This window comes from Pinus tabuliformis, chromosome 2_1 (genome assembly GCF_031772625.1).
Source record: "Pinus tabuliformis cultivar Carrire ecotype Pingquan chromosome 2_1, CPIR1, whole genome shotgun sequence".
NCBI classification, from domain to species: Eukaryota; Viridiplantae; Streptophyta; class Pinopsida; order Pinales; family Pinaceae; genus Pinus; species Pinus tabuliformis.
The window spans coordinates 31324910-31332712 of NC_142299.1; the positions used below are offsets into that span (position 1 = coordinate 31324910).

The window sequence follows — 7803 nt, forward strand, 5'->3', positions numbered from 1 at the left end:
GTGGATGATAGAGAGTGTCTAGGGGTACATGTAATGAAGCAAAGGTTCACCACAAGTTAAAATTCTGAGGTGTAATGGAAAAAATAGAGAGTTCTAAGAGACGACTTGAGGACTTGAACTTGAAGCTTATGATTTAAGAAATAACTTGTTAGCAAGACAAGAGAGGGAACTAGAAAAAGAGTGATACAATAATTCCAAGAAGGGAAGTAAAGACCCAACCATAAAAAAAACTAAAAGAAAATAATATCGTGTGAAGAGAAACAACAAAAAACAAAGCCTTATGAAGAAGAATGTTACCACTATGCAGGAAGAAACTACCATCAAGAGGAGCTAAATATCACCACTAAAAGTCCCATATGATAAGGAGCTAAATATAACCATTGCACTAGAGAAGCTAGGCATGGTTAACTTTTTCTATCATCCATGTGTTGAACTGTCCCACAAACAAAAAACCAAATATTTCAACATCCAAAAGAAGGAAATAACCTTGGAGGTAGGATGTCTCAATGAGAAAATTAGACCGAATAACTAGAAATTCGAGGAGACAGAATAACTAGAAATTCGAGGTTTTACAAAACCATTATAATCCATTTAAATTTCTAATATCCATAAGGCATACCTCATGAAAATACAAAATATATTTCCCTAATTATAAATCAAACATGGTGAGAGACCACCTTAATCCCAACTGAGCGCGCATGTACTCTCCCTTACCCTCTCAACCACTATATTGATATATTCCCTCATACTCACCAATCACATTCACATTTGAAATGATGTGCTTCCCTGCACTAAGCCTAATGGAGGGTGTACACAACCCCCCCTTTAATTCAATTATAATTAGGCCGATAGGCCTTCCTTTGAAAGGGAATTTCGTCGTCCCTTTGTCCCTCAAGCTGACACGTGGCCGCTGGATTCCGCAAGGCAAAACCAGGGGGTTTTCAGTCTCCTGTGACAGGTAGAGCGGGACGAGCGGAACAGTTTCAGTCTCCTGTGACAGGTAGAGCGGGACGAGCGGAACAGTTCTGAAGGAGTGGCGTTCCGCAAGGCAAAACCAGGGGGTTTTTAGTCTCGTGTGACAGGTAGAGCGGGACGAGCAGAACAGTTCTGAGGGAGTGGCGTCATGGATATTAATGTTGTGCGAGGGAATGGTGGCGTCGTCTAACTGTTCTGGGGTTCTTTTGGATGGTAGAGAAGTCTGTGATTCACGGTTTGTTTTCCAGTTTGTTCGACAGCCTGCCGCCCTGAAGACAATCCTCACATTTTTCAAGCGCAAGCAAAAGTTCATCAGCCCATTTTTACCTGTGACAGAGGTGATCGCTAGCTATTTCTGTGTTCATTTTCTTTCCATTCATTCTATCCATCGGTCTGTTGAATGCAAGTATTGTTGCTGCGTCTTTTTTTGGTTATGAAGAGAGGCGGCTTTCTCCACTACAGCTAGGGTTTTGACCCCTGGTGCCAACTCGCTGCAGGTAGCTTTCATCACGTCGTCAATTTTTACCCTAAATCCCTGACGCCCTGAAGACATTCCTCACATTTTGCAAGCGCAAGGATCATCAGCCTATTTTTACCTGCAAGTTTAGCCGTGACAGAGGTGATCGCTCCAGGCAAGTTTGTTCATGGCTTCTTTCTTAGTCTTTGGATGTTTATTTATATATGAAAATTTTTTGTTCCACAATAATGTCTTAACCACCTATCTTCTCTGTGGTTATAGACTGTTATCTTATTCAAACTCTCCGCAATACTAGATTAGTACAAGCCTTTTTTTTAGCCTCCATGAAACATACACAATTGCATATGTTCCCTCTTCTACGAAAGGGTGCAGTTGGAAAGCCATGTCCTGAGGCATGAATGCGTAGCTTTATCCCCAAACGTTGAATTCTTATAAATTTAAGGTCATGATTACGGAAAAACTAATAGGAATTTTCATTATCCCAGACTAGACATTAATTACAGAAGGGCGGGGAGCCTTTATAACTGATTAGAGAATTGTTGGGCGAAGTATAAGCAGGGAGCTTGCATTGACCAGAGCTTTGTGGGTGAAAGGATTTACATGGAGAGTGTGATAAAGTACATTCAGTTAGTGTTACCAGGAATCTGCAAAAATGTGTTGTTGCACTATTTGTAAGGTGTGTTCATGCCTTATTTTTCTGGCTGTTCTGATAGGTCTCTTGTTTGGTTTCGGTGTCTTCAAACGAGCGTTCCACCATGCAGAGCAATGCCTTCATGACTGCAGTGGCAAATATGAGGTAGCACTGGCTCCTAATGGAAGACCCTTTCTGAGACATCCATGATGCGTTGATAGCCTCACGGCTTAGAGATTTGCTCTGTATTTCAGTTTACAGTGTTGGATGCTTAGGTGTATATATATGTTAATAAAGTAAGAAGAGTACATCAGCTGAGACATCCCCATGATGGTTGAAAAAGATTGCCTTGCAGTTTATAGGGTTTGTTGATGGCCTGATGCATCTTCTCCTCCACAAGCTACTTGGGTATTGCTAAATCATTCTTTTTAGTCATTTTTTGGGTATTCGTAGGACCATAAGAGCGGATCCATGGCTATATAGCTGGTTCACTTCCATGGATCAGTATATGAATTTTTCTGTTATGTAACATGCTATTCAGTATTTGGGTTGTTTACTGAGTATGATTTTTCAAGAAGTATGATAAATTTCGTGAAGATGTCCATCAATATGTCTTATTTGCTTATTCTGGACTTTCATGGCAAATGCAATGGTTGATTTTGAGCATATGCGTTGTAAACATGTTGGGATGAGCTATATGATTCTAAATTCTTCAGACTGAATTCCTGTGCAATATTAGGAGCCAATAGCATATATCGAAGTCAAGAGTCAAGACAGGCATTCTTCTTCATCATTTGACGCCATCAATACCCAAAGAATATAGTTGATGCATTATAATATTGCTTAGGACGTTTTCCTTAAATCCACGGTTTCTGTTGTTTCGTTGACTCATGGCATGTTCTTTCATATATGTCTCTGTTGGAACTTGCAATCTGCAATTTGATAAATGCCTATGAATTCGATTTTGAGTATGATTAAAACAAACTTGCAAACCGGGGATCTATTTGGTTGTGGAGTTCTTATACCATAGGAGGGTTTTCTCCACCTGAAATCTGTCTATTACTATCTGCATTCTCTATTTCTGTGTTCAATTTCTTTTCATTCATTCTATCCATCGGTCTGTTGAATGCAAGTATTGCTGCTCCGTCTTTTTTGGTTATGAAGAGAGGCGGCTTTCTCCACTACAGCCCAGATGGCAAGATTCCTTCTACATTAAACAACAAAACCATGTCAGCATTTTACCCTTCCATCACATACACAAACTTGAGTTTTATATCATTTGGATGTTCAGCTTTCAAAGCTGCTCCAGACACACACAATGGGTTGCACACTGCTATTACTCTGTTTTCTAAAACTCTCAATTGCTTAGTTACACAGACTTACAAGCAGAATAGCTCCTGTTCACCCAGCTATACAACAGATTCCATGTACATGGGTTTGTTTTCGATTGCATGTGAAAATTCACAGGTTTATTGATATTCTGTCTGTATTCTTAAAATTTCCATAGGATTAAAAATTTTACAAAAATTGGCCTATTACCCTACACCTTTGACTGAGTTTAGTCATTACGAATCTGCAAGGCATCATAATGCCCAAATCCATGATACAAAACACTAACCGGATTTCCCTTCCCATAATCTTGACCATACTCTGCAATGGCAATGAGGCCATCAGCATCCCTCTCATGCACATACACAGTTATTGGCATCCTGTATCCATCCAGAGATAAAATCATTAACTTCAGTTAATAGCAATTTGTAACCGATGTAATACCTACTGCAGTGTTCTAACACTTGTCTCCCTCAGCAAAACAAAATAATTCATTGTTGCACAGACCAAAATCTACCCTTTAATGTCTATTGCTACACATCCCATTTATGTTCGATAGGCAAGAACTGAATATACGATGCAATGCCCATCATAATGCTTTCATATTTATGTCAATGTCTTAAATCTGAAAACTAATTTGAAAAAAGGGTCCTATAGGAAAAGCCGGCTAAGAAATCCGGCAGAAACTCCCAACTCCCTTCCCAGAGAGCAGAGCGTCTATCAGGATTCGATCATGCAGATTTTTTTCCTATTGAATAGGCTCGTTTTGACAGACGATACAGCAGCACTAAACGTGAATAATACACCCCATCATAGTTCCAACTACTACTTAAACCCCAATTGCTCATATAATTTCATATAAAATCAAACATATTAGATCGCCAATTGCACAACATATTTCATTTGATATGAAAATTGTTAAACAAAATCCCCAATTCCTGCAAGCTTCCATATAAGATCAAAACAATTGTTGAATGAAACAAACTGCATATTTACAGAAAGCTTATGCTAAAACATAAACAAATGAATTTAGTATTGACAGAAATAATTGTTTGAACATTACAGGATCTGCACAAGCCAGTACAACTGTTTATAGTTCATCACTTAAGTTAATTGCTCAACGCCATGATTAGTGTGAAATGGATGTTATTGTTAAGATGCTATGCTAAAAGAGCTCACTTTCTTTGGTGTTGCAACCACAAGTGGAGCTCCTGGAGAATTTGTAATAGCAAATTTGTCATGCATAAATTTGCTATCCAGACTGGATTCATCTTTTGGAACAATCTTCTAGCAATAGCAGCTTTTTAGCCCATTCTGGCCCTTGTAACACACATGTCGCTGTTTTTTACTTGCCGGAAGTTCCAGATGACAGAAAATTTACCAACAGTGCCAAGTACATGGCACTCCTGCCTTCCTCTCTCAGTAACCTGTAGTGATGAAGAGAATATATGTCAGAAATTAGTACACTTGAAGAGCTAATAAAGGTTATATTCCAGCCCAACGGTCCTGTAAGGTTCAATTGCTACATGTTATGAAGTTGAAGTCTTTTTTGTGTACCGTATCCCTTCATAGACAATTTCTAACTTTAAATACATTATTATTCGTTTATAGTGGTGATATTCAAGAAGCATATGGCCAAATTTTCCTGTTTCTGTAAGGCATCCTTTAAATATCAAGGTTTCCTTCGAAAAAAATATCTTTCCCCTCTTCTTCAATTAACAAAGGCCACGCAACCTCCTCTTCTCATCAAGAATGTGCAATATTTATGTCTTCATCAAATCACACAAGCATCTGTCGGAAGCATACTATTCTTCAGAGATGTAGTTGTGTTCTGCCTTGGCTGGACTGTATCTAGGGTTTCATTCAGTCATCATTTAAAGATGCATTAGTCTCTCGGAGACTGTCGAAATCCAGGATCTCTTCTCCAACTGGGATGTATGCTCAATACTTGCCCATACCTTTGCCATATCTTTTTTAATGTTTTGGGTTTGCTTCCTTCACCCACATGTGCTTGTTCTTGCATGTTTTGATGTTTTTTTGGCATTCTGATGGGGTTCATTTTCACTTCCCTGTGCCAATCATTCTCAGGATGCTATCTATTTCTTTAGGTGGTTGATTACCTCCTCAAAGCACTTCACTAATACAAACTACCCCTGCTTCATGTTGGATGATATCCTTCCTGTCCACACACACAATAAAAACATAATTCTAAAAATGCAAAATGCGGTAGATAAGATGATAATTTTTTTAACAGAAATCTAAATCTAGGTTTTAAATCTCCTCAAGGAATTAAAAGTTCACACCTCATTTGGGTTCATTGTTTCAATATTGCTTCTATGGACCCTTCTAAAGCATCAAGTGCTTCAATCAAAGTGTTGCCAGGCAATGCTTGCTCTTCCATCTTCAAAATCCTTAATCTCTTCTTTATAGCCTCTACCCTTTTGCATACTTGTCATCACATACCCCCTAAAGTGAATGATCTACCTTCCCCTTCTTCATCAACAAAAAACACTCTGCTTCGTCATCCTCTGCCACAAGGCTTTGGTTTCAAGTGGGATTCTGTCCTTTTCATCTTAAGCTCTATTCAGAGTTCTGGCTACCTCTGTACATTTCACCTCTGGCTCATTTTGACTACAAGTTCCTCCGGATTTTCAGGTTTCCTTTCGGATTTATTGCATTGGGAGACTTAAATTTGTAGTGGCAAACCTTCATATAAGTTGGGTCAGGTTTTCAGCATTTTCAAGCCTATTCTCCTTTGTCTGAGCACATCAATTCTGAGTTTGTCCTATATATTTATAATGAAGAGGTCAAGCGAAACTTTCAGGTGCACAAATCATGATCATCAAATTTCTTCATAGAATGATATTATTATGAGGATTCTGCCCCATTTGAATCAAAGGGTGATGTAGTTGGAAATGGAATGTGCTTTCCTAAGAAGCACACAGTAAAGTCAGAATGATATTTCAGGTGCTTCCAATCACATAAACTTGCACTCTGCAGATATTGGAGAAATCAGGGAAGAAGACACTGTGTGGCAGCTCCTTGAAGCCATGAAAATAGGAGATTTGGAACCAGTGCACTCTACCCAAGAAATGGGAGAAGTTGAAAGCTGTAACATCTTTTATTTTTCTAATGTATCTCAAATTTTTACTAATACTAGCAAGCTATTACAGGATTTATACTTGTGTGAACTGTTGGAAATCTTTGTTAGTAGTCTTTTGTAAGCTGGGAATTTTAGACATGGAGCTCGAATGCCTAGCTTATCTGGAATTTCAAAGAACAATGTACTTCTGCTGTTTAGCTCTCCTACAACATCTTTTTGATTAATACGAAAGTTTCCTAATTTTGGTTTAAGAAAGAAGAAGGCAACTCTGCTCTGAACAAATTTGTTGCCTCTGACACTAACAATGATGCAACAACAGTTGTGAAGACCTTGTCAGAGAACTGGTTATCCTTCCTTAAGCAACATTGGTTGGCGATATTTCTCTTTTGAAAGGATATGCGCAGATTACATAATTGATTTCGTAAGCCCAAATACAAGGCCTAATTGCTTTTACAATAATTTGAATCTACAATTTCTGGAGTAGTTTTTGGCTGTTCTGAGCTTATCTCTGTTTGCAATTTCATGACTAAGCGTTACTACTGTCTACAGATACTTGTATGGTGTGATGTTAATAATTATTGCAGACAAGTTGGTTATACTACCAATTGCATTCCTTATTTAACAAGATTTCCCAACATACTTTGAAAAATACAATACATGAATTTAAAATCGGTTTCAAAATTTAAATAACGTTAATGTTTTAGTTGTAGTGTCAACTAGTAATGTAAGTGATTTCTTTTAATATTTGCAAATCACAAATTTCGCCACTTTTCATTTACCATGTACAACGTTGTAATTTACTTTTTACTTAAAAAAAAACGTGTTGCCAATAATCTTTTCAATCTATTGACCTTTAAGTATGAACGCATTCTACACTTACTATATTGATATGAATGCTTTGGTTTTGGTTTTGTTCTTTTAATATAAAATGTACTCGTACATGATGCTCAACGTGGTTATTGCCTTCCTCACTACTCAACTTATATATATGCTTGACTATCTATAGAACTCTATTCCTTTTACTATTCCTATCGGTCTCTCTTTATACCTTTTGGGACAATTGCTAGTTATATGAATGCTAGGGGTGCCAAAGATGGCGAAGCCTAGTCGTAGGAATCCTCTAAGAGGGGATTTTATGAAGATTTTTATTTGACGCAATAAATTTTCATTTAAATATATTAATAATAATAAAAAAAATTAAATCATTAGTGTGTTTGGACTGGTTGTCAGATCAAAATCTATATCTATAATAATTTCCCTCACTTTCGCTTTCTTGAACCAGATTGC

The 7803-nt window shown here is 37.7% G+C and overlaps 1 long non-coding RNA gene across 1 annotated transcript; it reads left to right on the forward strand.

Moving 5' to 3' along the window:
- Positions 1–1424: 1424 nt before the first annotated feature.
- On the forward strand, positions 1425–2468 carry LOC149198635 (uncharacterized). Its single transcript, XR_016253212.1, has 2 exons — positions 1425–1607; positions 2167–2468. It is a non-coding gene; the product is annotated as an uncharacterized LOC149198635 (long non-coding RNA).
- Positions 2469–7803: the final 5335 nt, after the last annotated feature.